The 19,657-nt window shown below is 48.8% G+C and overlaps 1 long non-coding RNA gene across 1 annotated transcript in view; it reads right to left on the bottom strand.

Annotated features, from left to right (window-relative positions):
- Positions 1-12,983, bottom strand: part of LOC311595093 — a 34,079-nt gene extending 21,096 nt beyond the window's left edge. The window contains exon 1 of the long non-coding RNA XR_014778312.1: positions 12,930-12,983. This is a non-coding gene — a long non-coding RNA (uncharacterized lncRNA). The remainder of the gene's footprint in view (positions 1-12,929) is intronic.
- Between the last annotated feature and the right edge of the window lie 6,674 nt (positions 12,984-19,657).

Raw genomic sequence — 19,657 nt, 5'->3', positions numbered from 1 at the left:
AGAGTCTCCTGTGAAAAGATGCATCTTTCCAGTGTCCTGGCTTATAGATTTGTGCAGCAGAAGGCTCCTAAAGATTCTATTAGTGAAACAGCTCTGGATTCCGACAGTCAAAGAACAGATGGAACGAACAATTTACAAAGAGACCCAAGTGATTCCTTTTCCGCCAGCCACTCAGTCTTTGTTTGAGAGCTTCTAGGTGGGAAGCTGTGCTGAACAGAACACTTTCCCAGCCCTGTCAGCCCCTGGAACCCTGGCTTCACCCTCCTTGTCCTCAGTGTCAGCTTTGTGTCTCCCCAGCTGCCTACAGATCTCCTGAGTGACAGGAAATCACTTATATTTCAGCAAGCCAGCTCTGTGTTGTACAATTCAGTACGCAGTCAATATGTATCAATTATCTGATAAACTGCATAAGGGACAATCCCTGCATGGCTGGGATGAGCTACAGTGAGAAACTGCTAATTAAAACGGCCCTGCTTGGGTGGTTGGAGCAAGGGACTCGGTATAATCCTTGGGCTCCTGACATACGTCAAGTCTAGACCACAGCATAACAATTGCCGTGCTTGGTGAATCTGACACATCCATCGCACAGTCAGCTTCTGTGGTGCTGAAGTAAACCTTTATAAAAATAGAGAGAGAGAAAAAAAAACCACAGATAGTTCTTTGTAATGTTTTCAAAGTATTTTCTCTCCTCTTATTCCTGTCATGAAAGAAGAAAGCCACCAAGTTTAGAGGCAAGGACACATGTATTTCAGTGACCCCTACTTGTTGACAAATAAGATTTAAAACAACATGTTTAAATCTGAAAATATCTGTGTGATCAGGTCGGACTAAATGCATGCACCAGTCCTGAGGCCCCTCACAGGGGCTGTCCACACACAGCCTCAGCATGGGCTGTGGTTTCTTTTTAAGTAAGTACTTATGCCTGAGGAACTATTTCCCTGCTATTGGCTACATTTGAGTCCTCGGTCGCGGACACAGTCCATACCACAGTGGCTCACCTTGGAAACTGCTTGGCAACAAGGCTCCAGAATTCTAGAGGCCCAGAGTGGCCCCCAGATTCTCCATTCACTAGCTCGTCTCTACTCTGCTCTCTGCGTGAGGAGGGAGACACACCATTCCCGTCTGGGTTCCTGTGGAGGAACCCCTCAGAGGCTGAAGAAATGTGGGTGTGGCCTGTGGGCTGATCCTAGGAATGGGTGGCTAGGGGAGAGTTTTAGCGCATGTATCAGTTTACAATCTCTGAGATGACACATCTCCTCAGATCTGGCCCCCACAACCCTGCAGGCCACTCGCTTAAAAATCCCAAAGTCATAGGATCATATTCCGTTTTGGAAGCCTCCTGGAGACTCATTTTTAGTCCTGCAACTTTTACAGAAACTGTTGAAGTTGTGTGCGGTGATGGCGCCCCCTAGAGAGATCAGGTGAGATGGCGACTAACGAACATGCCGCACTTGAGGCGGAAGAACCAAATTTTTATTTGGCAGAATTCAGGCCCCACTACTTTCCACACTTGGTGCCACTCACTTCAAGACTCGGTTTAGGGAAAGAGACTCCAAGAGTCCCTTTACCACTGGAGGTCCCAGGGTCCCCCTTACAACTGGCCAAGCAGTGTACAGGCCAGGACACAGCACTGAGCACCCCCTTCCCAAGCTACTTCTCAGGCAGACATGCTGGTCTCACTCACTCGGGGCGTGACTCTGATGACCGAGTGCAGTTTCCTCATACTGTCCACCTCAAAAATCAAAACAAAACTAAACAGCCGATGCTGTCCCGCCTTTCTTCCCAGAGAAGTTCCCCGTCCCTCATGCTGAGATCCTTGCCTGATTGAGTTCTCCCGCACCTGCCGAGGTGCTGGAGTCTGAAGCAGCCATTTCCTGGCACCAAGAGGAGGGCTACTCTTGAGAAGCCTAGGCCCTGCTGATGCCAGGAGGCAGAAGTCTCCTAGTTCCCTTCAGATGGCTGTGACTCTCGAACCCCTCTGTGTGCTCCCGTGCATGCTGAACCCTGCTTTCTTAGATTTTTTTTTTTTTTTGAAGAATTTAAGTAAGACTCATAGCCAGGTATTCAAACAAATGGGTCTTTCCCGAGCCTGTGGACACAGCCTCGCCTTGTGCTCTGTGTGCTCTGCCTCGCTCCCCGCCGAGGCCTCCTGTGATAACTCTTGCTGACAGGTACCAACCTGCGTAGGAGGGCCAAGCCAAATGTGGACACGAAGCAGTTTCCAAATATTAACAAGCCCCGCTCTGCTACTAAATCAGCCCTGTTTTCACTTCAGGAAAGCCAATGGGGATGCACGGGAGAGGGACCCACACTAAAGGAGAAAAGTTACAAGCAAGAAAGCCACATTGCTGTTAGGGTGTGTCCACTTTTACTGTCTGAGAAACGGTAGATGACCTGTTACAGGTTGTGGCTTGAATTTTAAATTTAGAAAGAAAGAAAGAAAGAAAGAAAGAAAGAAAGAAAGAAAGAAAGGTGGAGACAAAGTGATAGAAAGAAATGGTCTGAGGCAGGACCAGAACTCCCTCTGCTGGAGGCCGTCACAGGAGCGAAGTCTATGACTGGAGCTGAGCCAGGTGGGCCCCTGAATCTGTTCTACCATTTAGCACAACAAATTTTATATTTTCCTACTCACTGGCCAGTAGATACAACCAAACAAGACAAGTCTGTAATCTCATGCTGCTCAGCAGCCCTGGGGTGTGCCGTGCAGTGGGGCGTGGAAAGGAGGGGTGCCGACTGAATCTTGTCAGTGGGCACCCGCAAAGTGTAAATCTTGTCAGGCAAGGCCTGAGCGGCCAGCCTGTGGTCAGGGTGAAAGAGCCCAGCTCTGCCAGGCACTGTTAGCCTGGCCCTGGCCAGCACCAGGGCCACCTCTGACCACAGCCTCCGTGGCCACCACCTAGGGAGGAGGTCTCCTTGGTCACAGGGCCCACTTACTGGAAACTGCTCCACGTCATAGAGTCAGTCCCTGTGAGACTCATAAATAACAGCTCCCAGAGGGTGCCTTTTCTATTTGTGGTAACCCCCCTTCTCCCCCCAAGCTCTCCAAGTGATAAATCAGGTGAGCAGCCTGAACAGCGCTGTTGTCCTCAGACACCGCAGTCACAGATGACTGACTGCCACAGTGTCCCCTCAGCCACAGATGAGGCATAAATAGATGGCTATGAATCTCTGCCTAATGAAGTAAAAGCCTGGCTGCTTAGCCGCTGGCGAAGGGTTAGGGCCACCAGCAGTGGGCTCTTTGTTCCTGAACTGGGGTAGGGAGCCATTATCACCTGTGAGGAGACAAGGGTCACCGCAGATGTCCTGAGGTGGCTGCAGTATCACCATGGACACCAGGAATGGTGTATGACCTGCCCTTGTGCTAAGAATCCAGAAGTAACTTGGGCGCATTATCTCAGCTTGGCCAGTGCGGGGTCTATGAAACAGCATCTATGCAGCAGCTTGGCCTGTGCAGATATATACACTTCCTGGCTTAGTGGGAGCCTGTTCTGGGGGCACAGAGGAGGAGGGAAGCCACTGCTGGCTCACCACAAGCATCTGGGGGTCCAGCTCCAAGTCACCCAGGAAGGAACCGTTTTATCCCTCATTTTAATAATATGAAAGACGACAACATTAAGACTCACAAAAATACCAGGCAAGGTGGTTCATGCCTGTAATCCCAGTACTTGGGAGGCTGAGGCAGTATACCACTGTTCAAAACCAGCATGGCCTACACTGTGGGCTCCAGGCTAGCTTTGACTACAACATGAGGCACTGTTCATACATACACACACACACACCCTTGAAATCGGAGGAAACAAGTAAGACACCCCGATCTCCCAAATTAAAGGCCCTCTTCCTTGGGTCCACAGCCCCATGATATCCTGTCTCAGAAGAATGGCATGTTAGGGTTAGGGGGTGAGCATATGGCACTGGGTCAACCCCTCCACCTGCACAGAGGAGAGTAGACAGGACACTGTCCCCCTGCCCCGCCCCAACTGCTAGTCACCAACCAGGGTACAGGTGGACTCCCAGCCGGTCCCTAGGACCTTTTCCTGTCCTGGATCTCTCTATCTCCTCCCTACATGATGAGAGCCTCAGACACCTGTTCCACAGTTCTCTCTTGTATTTCTGTTGTGACCTCACGCCACCCAGCAGGAACTCAAATAGTAGAGCCAGCCGGCATGGGAATCTGCAGATATGACACTGGGAAGGTGAGTACCAGGATAAATAAAGAAAACATCACCTCCACGTTGCAGTGTTTGCTTGCTTTTTAACCTCACACTCCCTCAAGTGCTGAAGGTGTCACTGGCTGGCTCATCTGTGCCAGCTCAGAGGAGAGATACCACCAGGGGACGCTGGTTCACCTAAAAAGAAGACTGGACTTACTACAAGTTGTAAAACTGTTTCTTCTTCATCACCCAGAGTGCTTCAAAAATCATTAACACTGTGTATTCAGCAGCCACATTGTAGCCTGTGACCTGAGCCCTTAGCTTCTCTCAGCTGCTTCCTAAGCTCAGGGCAAGGTGGGTCTAATGCCTAAGCCAACACCAAGATGCAAATAGAAAGTCCCTTTAAAAAGCAAGCTTTCATTACAATGTAAAAATAGATGCCAGCAAAGTATGCATTCTAGGATATGTCAAGCATAAAAATACTAAAGTGATATGTTTTATTTAATAGCTACCTAAAAACTTTCAAATTCCTCCCTCATTTTTTTCATATCTGACCATCAAGCCATCTTTAAATATACCAAGTAAACTGCTTTCTTGATGTAATTTTCAATAGAGGGAAGGGAAAGAATTTCTGATTCATATAGAATCAATACATAAGTTGTGCTGTACCAGTGGTCATTCCAAATTGATACACTCTATCTGACATATGTGGGATCACACACACAAATGCATTGTGTGTGTGTTTTCCTCCTGTGTTATCAATAGTGTACCCTTAACAGAAGATGATCCTGTTTCGTTGGGGCTATGAGTATTTATGGCTGAGTAATGCCTGGTGATGCATTCTTAAGCTATGTTCCTCCTTGTTTGCTAACACCCCAAACCCTACCCCCCACCCCACTGCCATCAAAGCATTTACAGTGACATTGATCCTTGTCCTCCCTGTACCACAGGCTTATGAGAGGGAAAGTAGGTAGAGGAATGTTCTGGAATTATTCCTTTACTAGGATGATGAATAGTAATTTCATTGTCAGTAGAGAGGGAAAACCCCAGAATTGGAGCTCGTCACCTCCATTTAAGACAAAGACTGCATTGCTCTCTAAACTGGACTTGAGACTCTAAACACAGTTCTAGAGGCACCTGACAAGGCATGGTGACAGGAAGAGCACTGGAGGAGAACGAGGCAGTCATGGCCACTGTGGTTACAGAAGCTTATTCCCCAGACATCTTGCATGTGTGTGACCCTCTAAATCCATCCGTAGCATCTCTAGGGCCCGACACTTAGACCCTCAGTCACGCAGTTAGACTGTGTCTGACATGTGTAGTGGCAAGGGGAAATGGTTAGAATCACATCCTTGTGAAGAAACCTCTGTTTAGGACACTGTCTCCTCTCCATCAGTGCAGGGCAGCCAGGAGTGGCCACTCCCAGAGGCTGTGCTCCTCAGAGCAAGGCATCACTGGAAACGCAGTGGGTTCGGCCAGCACCCGGTGAGCAACGGATACTGCCAAAAGTTTAACGCTTCTAACTCAGGCGCTGTGGTAAATTTAAAAGCCCAAAAGCTATGCAGAGAAGTCCTGCATCCCATGGGTGTCCTCCAAGTGAGCGATGCTTAGCATTATCCACTCCTAAGTAAGTAGTTAGGGTTGGGAGTTGAGGTGGGGACTACAGGAAGAGGCCTGCGTCCCGTGCTAGGTCTCTCAGTGCAGCCACATGGAGAATCTGTTGCTTCTCTGGTCTTATAGCTGGCAGGACTGTTTGAGTCACGGTAGGCTTAAGACCAAGAGAGAGTAGGGTTGAACGAAATGAGGGGAGACGGGATAGATTATATCAGGACGTGCCTCCCCTTCACCTCCCCCCCATGTGACACAAGCAAATCAAAGCACGAAGTTTATGGTTTCTGTTTTGGAAGCTCTGACTTTATATGCTTTTCCTTCTGAGCAGAGTCCAGGCCTCTTTCGAGACCTATAAAGCACATGGGGGAGTAAAGCTCCTGGCTCCCACCCAGGGAGGTTTTCTCCTCCCTGCAGTCTTCGCAATGAAAACTGGGGCCTTGGTTGCTGCTTGCGGACCACGGGCTTCTTGTTGGGAAGCTGAAACCATCCTCCTGGATGACTGTGTACCCGCCCACATATAGCATCTCCACCCTCATAGGCCACCAACCTGCTCTCCCATCGTTAACCTGGGTTCTTTATTCTACGATGTCTGTGCTGAATGACTTTACTTGCTATCTACTATTCTGTGTTAGAGCAAAGGAAGAGAGCGGCCGCATACACCCCCTTCTCCTGCCTGGGTGATACGTGAAGTGGCTACGTCTATCTTCCACTTCTCTTGTGTCTCCTGGCCTGGAACCAGAGCCCCAGTCTCACACACACACACACACACACACACACACACACACACACACACACACACAGCTAGTCTTTCATCCCCCACACTCCCCAAGCCACTTTGTTTCTAGGATTTTCTCTCTGCACACTTCACCCTGCCCAGGCCTGTGGCTGAGCCACAGGGCTGCAGGAGCCTCTGAACCTTCCCACCCCATCCCACTGCTGTGCTCTAACTGCCTGGCCTCCTTCCTGCCCACCAGGCAGAGCCTAACTCCACAGGGCTCCCGCTCAGCCAGGCCTGGCTTTCTACAGCACACAAACACACACACACACACACACACACACACACACACACACACACACACACACAGCAAAGGAGTCCCTGAAACTGGAGATAAATGGCTTGCGTCTCTGGTTTCAAGGTAATTTGCATTTATTTTCTCACTCAGCATAGCAGCCTTATCTTAATTATTTATCCCCCGTCTAATTCTCCCATTACAACATGGGCTTCTGGTAGTCGGCCTCCCTCCTGCTGACTCAGAGCAGTCAGGTAAGACACAGGTAAGAAAGCAGCGAGGGCAGGAATGGGCAGGTGGGTGTACGGGACATAAGTGACAGGTCACTCCCAGAGGGCTCAGGCCATCCGCTCAATAAGAAGCTGCATAAATGCCAAAGACATGAGACCATTTAACGTCTCAGAAGTTGCCGCTGGATCCCTGAACGCATCTGCCCTCCACCCTGTCCATCAGGCCTCCTTCAGCCCTCTCTCGTGGACAAAGGCATCAGGGCATCCCAGGAAGGAGCGGAGGCTGCCATTCAATGTATCGAGTGATTCACAGGACGGGAGTAAGGTCTGGGTCTCTAAGCTCCAGGAGGAAGAGGGGGCTACACACCCACTGGGACCAGGAGTCCACAGTGCAGGTGTCCACAGGGACGGGACTGTCTAGTGCTAAGTTGTGAGGGCCTAGGAAGAGAACTAGGTTTATAGTGCACCATGGGGCCAGTGGGGAAGGGCAAGTCCACTGGTTCTCCCCAGTGACCCACATGAACAACACTGATTCCCTCCAAAAGTGGACCAATGTCTCGGCTCCTGCCCACCTGTCCAGCAACTTCATTTTCACAAAAGTAACGAAGATGACCAGTTTGCTCATAGCCATCCATCCCAAAGGCTAGAAACTGCGCTGAGTTCTTTGTACGTACTTAATTTATCTTTTGAGTCTTTGCCAAAATAATAAGTCATCCACAGACAGCTCTGGAACACTGTATGAGCGCAGAGGGAGCACAGAGGGGTTTGAGCCAAAGTGAGCATGTGCAGAAATTCAGGTAAGACTGAGATGGTTTCAAAGGCCACCAGACGGGATGGATGGGACAGAGGGGAAGCTGGTAGGAACATGAGAAAGGGAAGTCAGGCCCAGACCCAGCTGAAAAGCCGCTGCACTCGGTATAAAGTCTGGGCGGACCTTTCATTGCCGGTATTGTGCCGCCCTGCACCAAACCGTGGCCACAGAAAGGAGAAAGTAGTAGCTACCAGCAAGATAACAAAGGCCGCTCACAGGAGGCGGTGGCACCACCGTCCTGCAGGTGGAGAGGTGGGGCTGGTACCCTGAGCCCTGGGCTACTCAAGTCCCCTCACTGTGGAATAGATGCTGCAGGAAGCACGGGGTGACTGTAACCGGGCTGGATTTACCATGATTTTCTGTTGCTAATGCTCCAAAAGTTTATGTCATTCTTAACTATATCTAACTCCTAAATATATGTAGTTACTTCACACACACACACACACACACACACACACACACGCACACACACACACGCACACGCACACACACACACACACACACACACACACACACATACACACATACACACACACACAAAGTATGTTCAAACACCATTTGCCTCAGCCTTTAATAACTGCCCAATATTGACATGAGCCAGAGGCTCGGAATGATTGTGTAAATCTCTACTTACTATAAAGCGAGATTCATACTAAAAAAAAAATATTGGAATGACATTCGTAAGCTGCCTCAGCACACTTCTCTGCATTTGGATGCGGCTTGAACCTGTCTTTTTAAAATTGCTCAGCGAGACCTTGGAAACTTCTGAAACTGTGACTGCATTTCACAACAGCTCCCACCTTAAAACAACCCTCATCACGCACTTGTTTGCACACGTTCATAGAGATGCATGCATAACTGAGGTGCCCCCTTCACTTTTTTCCTCGTTTTCATGTTACATGTTGAGAAACCAGTATGGTTGGACTGTTACCGATGGCTCGTCTAGGACTGTGTCATGCTGGGACTGAGAGAACAGGACCCTCACACCTATGTGAGGTGGCCAAGCAGTCTGGGAAGGATTGTGCAAATGGCCTGTCTGGCTTCTACTCCCGCACACCCACCAGACTATCTGTTAGCACCTCTTGATGTTTAAGGGGAAAAAATCAAATGGAATCGATGCCATTTTCTAGAGACAAGTTCAGGTTTCTCTGCCCCTGGCAGTGCCTAAGCACCTTGTCTATTGCCTGTCTGCCTGTCTGCCTGCCTGTCTCTGCCTGCCTGTCTGCCTGTCTGCCTGCCTGTCTGCCTGTCTGCCTGCCTTTGTCTGTCTGCCTTTCTGCCTGTCTGTCTTTCTACCTGCCTATTTTCTGTCTGCCTGTCTACCTGCCTGTCTGTCTGCCTGCCTGCCTATCTTTGTCTATCTGTCTTTCTGTCTTTCTGTCTGCCTGCCTGTCTGCCTGCCTGCCTGTGTCTATCTGCCTGTCTGCTTGCTTTTCTGTCTGCCTATCTGTTTTTCTGTCTGTCTGTTCGCCTGTATCTGAAATATTCTAGACAATACCAGAAGGTGTCAACTTTAAGCAGAACACAAGCTTCTGTTCTTTACGTTGTTTTCAGTAGCACACAGCTCCTTGGGAAAGCTGCAAAGCAACGTCCCTCCCTTCTCACCACCACGCACTGGACGTTCAGTGCTGCCCTCACAGCGCAGTGCAGACTCCACCCAAATCCCCTGAGTGCTCGCTCCCCTTTGAATGCACAGATACTTTTGACTTGGGGTTTCCTGCATTTGGTAAGCCTTGTGCAGAGTTCATTTCTCTCCTGGAACCACTCCTGGGCTGGGCATCCAGCTCATGTCTTAGTCTGACCCATGGAAGAGCCTAGGGTGATTAGTTTATAGGACCAGCATCGTCCCCCAGAACACGGCAAGCGTCTTGTAATAAGAGAGGGTGTTCGGGGCCAGGCCGTTCCACAGCTGGTGGGGCACATTCTTTGGCCCACTGCCAACAACTCCATCAACTCCATCTACCACCTGCCTTTTAAAGGCTTTGCTTTCAGATGCTGTGCACCTGGAGGGGTCAGTGCCTATGACTTCATCGATTGTATCGGATCTGCAAGCCTGTGCATAAACACCATCTGGCACTCAGCGGTTCTGCAGAAACCGCTAGAGTGTAAAGCAAGGCCTTCCACACCCCCACACACTAGGCAGACCTGGGGGTAATGCTTCCACCCCCATGGAGGCAACTTATTTCCTAAATCCTCAGAATCACTGGCTTTTACGTGTTGTCTCTTTTTTGCTTTTTCTTTTGAGACAGGGTCTCACCATGTAGTCCAGGACAAAAACTGAAATCCTTAGAGTTCCAAATGCTAACAGACAAGACACACACACACACACACACACACACACACACACACACACACACACACACACACACACACACACACCGGAAGAATACACCTTTCTTTTTATTCAGCTTTTCCTAGCTGATATTATTTTCTTTCCTAGCTGGCTAGAAAACAGTAGAGACTCAGAAGGAAACTTCCTTTCTCTTTCCCTCGCTGCGTTCTTCAGTGATCCTCAGCACACACCATGTGTCTGCCCTGTGTTTGAAGTTTGTAGTCTTTCCCATCACCTTAACCGGTTAGCATGGTACCTCTCCCTTTGCCGTTTTACGTGTTACTTGCACATGTCTTTGTAGCCCATCTGAAAGAGGATTTCTCATGGTTATTCTTTATGACAATTTTTGCCAGTTTAGACTGTTCTTGCCCATGATAAGAGACCACGGTGACCATCTGATGTGTTCGTAGCCATTTCTGCTCTTTGTTGTCTTTGTGTCTGGTCTCATTTTCGCCTTTTTCATGGAAGAGCTGGTGAAATTCTTCCCCAGCATTGGCCATGGCACATTGCTGCCTTCCTCCCACTGGCTTGTGGTGGTCACCCCACCATCACTGCCCCTTCCCCCCTTTCTTCCTCCTTCCCTCTGTTCTAAACCTCAGGGGCCCCCCAACCCCAGCCTACCGGCGTCTGACCCAGGAGGACCTGAGTTCATCATGTGATCTTTACTTCCCAAGTATCAATCAGGAGTGAATTTAAACAGAAGGTTTCTCCAGACATGCTTTGTCCCCACCTCTCCCACACCCCTGCCCCTCTAGTCCCCACGCCTTGAGCCCTCCCACGCACACTGCACCACCCACATGCATGGGTTTGCCCGCCATCCCGTTAGCTCCCCCACTGGGAAGAGGTGGCGGCCACAGCTTCTTGGCACAGGCTGAGGGACCCTCCAGGGGAAACAAGTGGGGACTGCCAGGGCTCATATCAGACCACACATGCCTCTAGTCTGGGGCCCAACTCAGCAGACCACCATGCTGCGAAGGACTACAAGCTGGGACCCTTCAGCCGAGAGAGCTTGCCTCCTCTTATCTCCATTGAAAAAACAGTTATCGGGACTCAGAAGAACTTGAACAGGTTGCAACTTTTCAGACTTTTTTTTTTGAGACAGAGTTTCTCTGTGTAGCCCTGGCTGTCCTGGACTCACTTTGTAGACCAGGCTGGCCTTGAACTCACAGAGATCCACCTGTCTCTGCCTTCCAGAATGCTGCGATTGCAGGCATGCGCCACCATGCGTGGCTTCAGGCTCCTTTATTTACTACAGAAAGCCAAAGTGATCCAGCATAAAATAATAAGCCATAGGTGCATTGTCTCTCTTTCCTCTTGATGCAGAACTCATAATATATTTAACTTTGCTTTATAAGCAGTCTCTCGTCCACTTACTTAAATTATAAGAGTTTTATTGGTATATACCCAAAAAAATGCTCCACCATACAACAGGGACATTTGCTCAACTATGTTCATAGCAGCTTTATTCATAATAGCCAGAATCTGGAAACAACCTAGCTGTCCCTCAACTGAAGAATGGATAAAGAAACTGTGGCACATTTACACATGGACTATTACTCAGTTATTAAAAATGAGAAAAACTTGAAATTTGCAAGCAAATGGATGGAACTGGAAATGATCATCCTGAGTGAGATAACCCAGACCCAGAAAGACACGCATGGTATGTACTCACTCATAAGCAGATATTAGCCACATGATACAGGATAACCACACTACAGTGAAGAGACTGATGCACCAACCAAGCACCAGGTCTGACATGTATGACCCTGTGCTCAGGTGTAGTAGGCAGGCAGCACAGTCTCCTTGTGGGTCCCACAGCATGGGGAGTAGGGACCACTTCTGACATGGGCTCTGGCCTTGCCAGGCCGCAGAGCAAGAGGACACAGGTAGTCCAGATGAGACTTGGTAGGCTGAGGTCAGATGTTAGGGGAGGAAGGCTCCCTTTTCTGAGGACAACGGGAAGGAGGAAGAGAGGATGAGGGAGAAAAGGTGGGATTGAAAGGTGACGCGGGAGGAGCCTACAATTGGGATGTAAAGTGTAAAAATAAAAAAATGTAATTAAAAATTATAAGAGTTTTAGAATTAAAGTGAGATGCATTTTTAATAGAATTCCCATGTTGCAAAGGCTTGCCCGAGGGACGGCCTCTTTGATAAACTGTCAGCTGAAACCCAACTTGCGTATACTCTCCTCTAACCAAGTTGCTCACTTCCTTCTTAGGTGGGATAATGCACCCACTGAGAAAACAATATCCATCTCAGAGGGACAGCAGGACCCTTCCCTGCCTGCAGGCTTGCCCAGCACCACAGCAGGACCCTTCCCTGCCTGCAGGCTTGCCCAGCACCACAGCAGGACCCTTCCCTGCCTGCAGGCTTGCCCAGCACCACAGCAGGACCCTTCCCTGCCTGCAGGCTTGCCCAGCACCACAGCAGGCCTGGAGGCGCCACAGACTTGCAACGTGCAATGAAAGGCTGCAAACAAAACATCAAATGTGGCTTCAGTGCAGTTTCTCGGCACTTGAGAGGTACGTGTTGAAGGAGAATGACACACATGTTACACCAATTGTAACCTACCACAGTGTTACACCAATTGTAACCTACCACAGTCTTACACCAATTGTAACCTACCACAGTGTTATACTGGAGGCTTCGACCTTTTCCAAACCTACTTTATTTGGGGTTCTTTAATGCTTACACCTCCCTTCCAACCCACCTACCCTAGATAGGAGAGAAAAGAAGTTATTTATTAATGGCAACAGGAGAAGTAGATCTTTTTAGACTCAGTACCTGGGAGCGAGTCCCCTGGTGTAGTTGGCAGGATTTCAGCCGACCAGCAATTCCACCAAAGTTGCTGCTGGAACCTGGAACAGCAGCTGGAACCCAGACCCCCAAAGTGTTCTCTGGAGCTGTTCTCTCTAGGAGCATCTTGAAGTGGAGCGATGAACAGGCAAACAGTACCAAGATATAAGAAGCCCCGCATGCTGTTCTGGGCTCTTATTTATCTCCTCTCACAGTCGGTACTCAGATGTGTTTCAGCTGGCAAAAGCCAAGCCCCTGCGTGAGGCGGTTCCTCTTCCAGTGGATAAACAGCACCTGTTCTCTCACAAGGCCGTTCCCCGCATCCCACACTTGGGATCAAAACAAAATCATCTTTGCGTCCACTACACTATACTTTAGTAAACGATGACAAAAAACAAATTACCAAAAAAATAAATAAGGTCTAATAAAAATAAAGAAATTACAAAATAGTCCGTTCTTCAATTACCTAAGGTAATGCAGAAGTGCTTATCTCAAAAGCCTTTGCCCACTTTAGTGCGAGCGGCTGCTTCCTAGAGCCCCTGCCTCTTTCCCAGCGACCCGACACTGGTCAGGGAGACACCAAACCTTTGGTTTGCAAACCAAAACATACACTTACGTGTTATATTCTTGCACTGTGTAAGTCAGAAAGCTATCGCTAATATTTAGCCACTTTGTGTAAGTGAGAAACTCACCAGGCACAGCTTAGAGCACGAGCAGAGGTCATGCTCTCCCAGCGAGCTCTGGGCCAGCCCAGGAGAGCCGGATTCTACTTCCTCCTCCGCTGAGCCATCTGCTCATCAGGAAGGGGACCTGGAGCACTGTGGTAGAACACACGGAGACACTGAGTGAGTCTTTCAGGACGTGAGCAGTTGAGGCAGCCTTCCCCAAAGTAGTGCTCGTCATTGTCCTTGGGGTCCAGATTGGTTGATGCAACTTGGGGTAAAAAAAAAAAAAAGCACTCCTTCTTTTGAGACGTCCTCCACCAGATGCTTACAGGGTTGTAGAGGGGTTTCCCTTTAGAAGATGAGACCTTCCGCTGACTATGCCCAGCTCCTGGATTAAGCCCAGTATACAAGACACAAGGTGAATGGGATTTAAAAGAGAACAGGTTGGTTTTGTTTGTTTGTTTGTTGTTGTTTTTAATTTATTCAGATTATAACTCAATTGTTCTCCGATCACTTGTATCCTCCTGTTCCTCCCTCCCTCCTTCTTTTACCCTATTCCCCTCCTCTAGGTCTATGACCGAGGGGGACCTCCTCCCCCACTATATGGTCATAGGCTATCAAATCTTATCTTGGTAGCCTGCTTATTCTTTCTTTGAGTGCCACCAGGCCTCCCCACCAAGGGGAGGTGGTCAAATATGGGGCACCAGAGTTCATGTCAGAGTCAGTCCCCACTCTCCACATAGCTGCGGAGAATGTCTTGTCCATTGGGTAGATCAGGGTAGGGGTCTGATGTTTACTACTTGTACTTAGTGCAATAATATAAGCAGACCCCCTGATTTTTCAGTACTTCCCAACACTCTAAAATATAATCCACATGCAAACAGTTTTATCTATAGGAGCAAAGATGTTTGTCTATGTAGCAACCGGTGACTTGGGCGTACAGCGGTGGCACACGCTCTACCACTATTCCCAGGTAGGGGCAGTGTGCAGCAGAGAGTGGGCACCCAGCCTTGACCAGCCTTGCTGGAGAGTGTAGCATACCCATGGTGGGTGCTGGCAGCTGTAAGGAGAAAGGTTAGCCCCTGGAGGGGAAGTGAGGCTTGGCATAGGAACACTGGGGGACAGGGGAAAGGCTCACTAAGTGTAACAACAGATGCCTCAGGTCCCCAGAGCCAGGCTCAGCATGTCACAAACCCTCAACAGCCCTCAACAAACTCAGGAAAGAGTGTCTCAGGAGTGAAGTGTCAAGAGTAAAGAGCCGCGGGGCAGGCAGGGCCTCTGGATTCATTCATGTCCTTTTCCTAGGAGGCCCAGCCAGAAGGCAGGACTAGCCCACCTAGGCAAAGTGACTTTGCCTGTGGGGACCACGAGGGACAGGTCAAGGCCTGGCTGGTTTCCACCCAGCATCTTGGGACACTTTGACAGTTTCTTCTGTTTTGAGCCCCTGCTCAAGCAGAGGACCCCGTCAGAAACCCAGAGCCTGACGCCTGGGTTCCAAGCAGAGTGGCTGCATCACACGGACAGGGGGCCAAACTCTGGTGTCCGTGTGGCTTCACCACCATGGGGTCATCACCAAGGACTCAAACCCTTCCCCCAGCACTGTAATCACACCCCTCAGTGTGCACTCACGTGCTTACACAGACGTTTAATTATATGCACACTTACTTGCAGCTAAAGTTATAAGCGGCTTTATTTCACTAAGGACAGTTTATTAAGGAGTACAGGCTGAGAGTAGAGCGCATTACTTCAGTAACTTGCCTGGGCTCTGGATCTGGCATCCAATAGGATAAAATAAAAAGAAAGAGGCAAACTATAGCAGCTATTTAAATAATAATGGTAATGTAAATGGATTAAGATATGTGACAAGCCTCTCTATTTTAGGGACATTTTTCTCACATGGCTCTGCCAGGCCAGTGAGGTGCTCTAGGCAAACTCATAGTGAGGTGAGTGTGAAAAGACTTCAGAGGAATACTCCTGTCCATAAAGCGGCCTGTTGGGACAGTTGCTTTGCTTGCTTTATAACGTACTACTTGCCCATTATACTGTGCAAGGCTTTTGTTCCAGTGGGGTCAAAACTTAAAACGGTAACGCCTAAGAAGCCACCCACTTCCCCCACCACCCCCGCCCCTTGCTTTCCCTCAAGTAAAAACAAGTAAAAACCAGGCTATAGCTGTGAAAGTTGGCGTCTGAGCTTTCTAGGCAAGCCAATTAGGATTCACAGCTGGTGCAAGCGGTGACCACATTCGGGCCATCTCTATCAGTCACTCGAATCATGTCATAGATGTGGCCCATTACTAGTTTGCCCACTGGTTTGTTTTGTTTTGTTTTTGATGGGAGCAGGAAGATAAAAAGTTGAAGGTTATCTCTGGGTACATGGTAAGTCCCAGAGTCTAGCCTGAGCTATAAGAAGCTGCATCTTGAAAAACTAAAGCTGCATAGACGACGTGTGATTCCCTACGACTGGAGCCCCAGAGCTGGCATGTGACAATGGGTGTGAGTCCCAGGCCCCAAGCCTGTCAGATATCACAGCTGCTGCCGAGGCAACATGCTCCCTACTTGTCTCCAAATGCTTGTTAGGAAGCTGAACATTTCAATTCGGTTTTCTCCCCCCTCCACCACCCCCACCCCCGCCCCGTTCATGCCCTCATGTTGGGAAGAGGATGCACCTCCCACCATGATCTCTGACACACAAAGCTGGTCCCTAGCCTATCTGACAAGAAGGGTCTTGGAAACTAGCCCCAGAGCCAGCTGTTCGTTTTCTTCTGGCTGAGGACGGAGTCCGCAGCTGGTGCCCATCAAGTGTCCTGAGGTGGCTTCTAGAGGCCATGTTCCCACGTGAAGTGGCCGTCGGAGTCCTAAGGTCTTAACACTCACTGTTGGAGCAGATGCTCTCTTGGAATCTCCTCAGACGATGGAACCGAGGTAGAGCAAAGGGCACCCCACTTGTCCAAGCTTAGTCAGGTCTCCCAGCAAGTTTCTGTGCTAGCCTTAAGCTGCCGGTATCGCCATTTGCTATGGAACTTTAATTAGCCCTAAGATGCTTATTTCTTGAGGTGTGGGTGGGATGCTGACATTTTCTTCCCCCTTAGCTTAAATGCCACTTTCATCCTTTAAAGAGCCCTTCTTGGGGTTTCAAAGAGACACCTCATCCTTTGGCTACTGTTCCATTGCCTTCCCTAGTAAAAGCTAAAACCCGAGGGACCACCCAGCCTTCAGTCACTCACTCTTAGTTGACTTAAGGATGTCTCCTTCAGGTGTCCACTCACCTGGGTGGTATCGGTCCCCCATGAGCCCTGCTGTAGACAGCACCTTTGATGATGGCATATGGCAACTGTACAGGGACCTCAGACCACTTTTGTCAGGGTGACAATTTTTCAGTAGTACTGCACAGGTGTCCAGGCATGACAGGAGGAGGCGTGATGACTCCCAGAGGAGATGGATAGACACCTGTATAAATCTATACAGGCTTTGCCACTGTGTCTCACACACACACACACACACACACACACACACACACACACACACACCAGCAAGCACCCTAAATCACACACACACACACACACACACACACACACACACACCAGCAAGCACCCTAAGTCACACACACACACACACACACACACACACACACACACACCAGCAAGCACCCTAAATCACACACACACACACACACACACACACACACACACACACACACACACCAACAAGCACCCTAAGTCACACACACATACACACACCAGCAAGCACCCTAAGACACACACATATACACACACCAACAAGCACCCTAAGTCATACACACACACACCAGCAAGCTCCCTAAGTCATACACACACATACCAGCAAGCACCCTAAGACACATGCACAAACACACAGATACACACACACACACACACACACACACACACACACACACTCATGAACACTCCAGACCTTAGGCACAAGCAGGACAGAAATCATGTAGCTTTCCTAATCAGATAATGAGTGTCCACATTCATAACAAATCAATCAAAATGACATTATCCATGGTCAGGAGAAGCATGGCTGTGTACACCGTCCCCCAGGAGGGAAGGCTCCCACTGCGTCATGGTCCTGTCCCTCACAGCAGAGGGAGGAAGCGACAGAGAGCATCTCCATCAGGCCTGTCTGTAAATCCTGGAATGCTGGTCATGAAATCCTGACTTAATCCCACACAAGTGTTCCATCTTGGGACTAAGGGGATTTGGAAAAATTAACATCCTTTTCCACTAAGTTAAATTTGAATGTAATGTAATTTGTGATCACCAAGGAACAAAACAGGACCCGGACAATTAATTATGTTATATATGTGAAGAAAAGTTTGAGTGTGGTTATTTACAATGATTTCAGGGTGTACTGGATGTAAAATGAATGAAAAAATAGAAGAAAGCTGTGCAGGCTGACAGCTGGTTTAAATTAAATGAAGTCTGACTCAGAATATTAATTTATAAATGCTATATGCATGGATGGGAACTATATACTCTGTGTGACTTCACAGAGTACCACAAGAGTGACACAACTTCCATGATATTTTTTCTTAGCTTTGAGGGCTCCCGTGTGCTTCCAGAAACCTTGAAAGGAGTCTGTGATCACACAGCCTCTGGGACTGAAGAGAATCAAGAGTGCGCTTACAGACACCTTTACTGTGTGGCTCTCTCCTCCTAGGGTTTTTTGGGAGCATTACAAACGGGCATTACAAACAAGAACGTCAGGTGCACAGTTGCGGAGACGCTGCTTCTCCTTGAGCGTCCCTTAGCACAGGTGTTCCGGGGATGTGCTGAAATGGCACCAGCATTGCCAGGCTCACACACTGGCAGTGTGGGCCACTCTGTGGAGCCGTGAGAGGGCCTGTGGGAAGGTCTGACCCAGCCAGCCTGCCTGGCAGGGTGGATGCTCCTCAGCCCCTGATCAATTGCAAACTAAGGCCTATGTCTCTTTCTAAGATCCCGGGGAGCATTTCCTCTGGTGGGAACGGTATGGATCAGTTTCCTGCATCTTCCAATGCATGTAGCTTCCCCTAAGTTCTTCTTAACTGTGACATGACATAAGAATTTCAACTAAAAAGACACATCTTACTTATACAATTGAACATGGAGAAGCTGGGTTGGTGCCCAAGAAGAAACTTCACTCCCCACCGGCAACCCTTCATGGTGGTGAGAGGTTCCTTGTGAGCTGCTGGAAAATAAATGTGGCCATCAATGTCACCCAGCCACAAAACCTGTGACCTGCAACAGCAACCTGCTTGTGAGATACAATGGAGCAACAGCAGCACAAATGTTATAGGAATAACCAACTGCTTTATTTGATCGGGTGTAAGATCCACTCCATGAGGTAGAACCAGTACCCAACACTGCCGAAGTGGCCAAGAATCTGAGACTCAGTAGACCATGAGTCTAAGGAAAAACCTAATCCTGTTATTCTGATAAAGGGACATAACAATGACTCCTTATGAATTCCTGCTCTGCACACAGATCCAAGCGTCACTCAACCCTCGTCAGAGAAGCTTTCTCTTGTAAAAAGACAAGAATTAGCATGGAAGCCCACAACTTCTGAGTGAGACTTTGTAGCACTCAGCCCTAAAAGGGGTGTTTCCATCAAACCCCCTAAGGTTCAGCAATTTATGTGGAAGAAGAGGTGGAACTATTTTAGAAACAAGAGATGATTCCCAGGAAACAGTACTTTTCAGACACAACAGAACTGATGCACCCACAAACCCAGAGACTATGACAGTTCTCACAAGTCCCACACGGGTTCAAACCTGACCAAACCCCAACGCTGGGGGGGGGGGGGAGTGCCACAGAGGCCTACCCCCAACCAAGATGCCATTGCAACTGATATCTTCTGGGAAAGTGAAAGTCATTTTTCTCCAATAGCGTGTCGTTAGGTATGTCAGTTATACTCCAGGGCTCGCCTCAGGCCTAGGAGTGGTTGAGGAACACAAAGTGCACTCCACATTCTTTTTTTGGTATATTTTTGTTTTGTTATTTTCTGTGTGTGTGTGTGTGTGTGTGTGTGTTTGTGTGTATATGTGTGTGT

This window comes from Acomys minous, assembly GCF_964271855.1.
Source record: "Acomys minous genome assembly, chromosome: 3".
Lineage (NCBI taxonomy): Eukaryota > Metazoa > Chordata > Mammalia > Rodentia > Muridae > Acomys > Acomys minous.
Note: the sequence above shows the minus strand (reverse complement) of the source record. Positions and strands in the feature narration are given on the sequence as shown.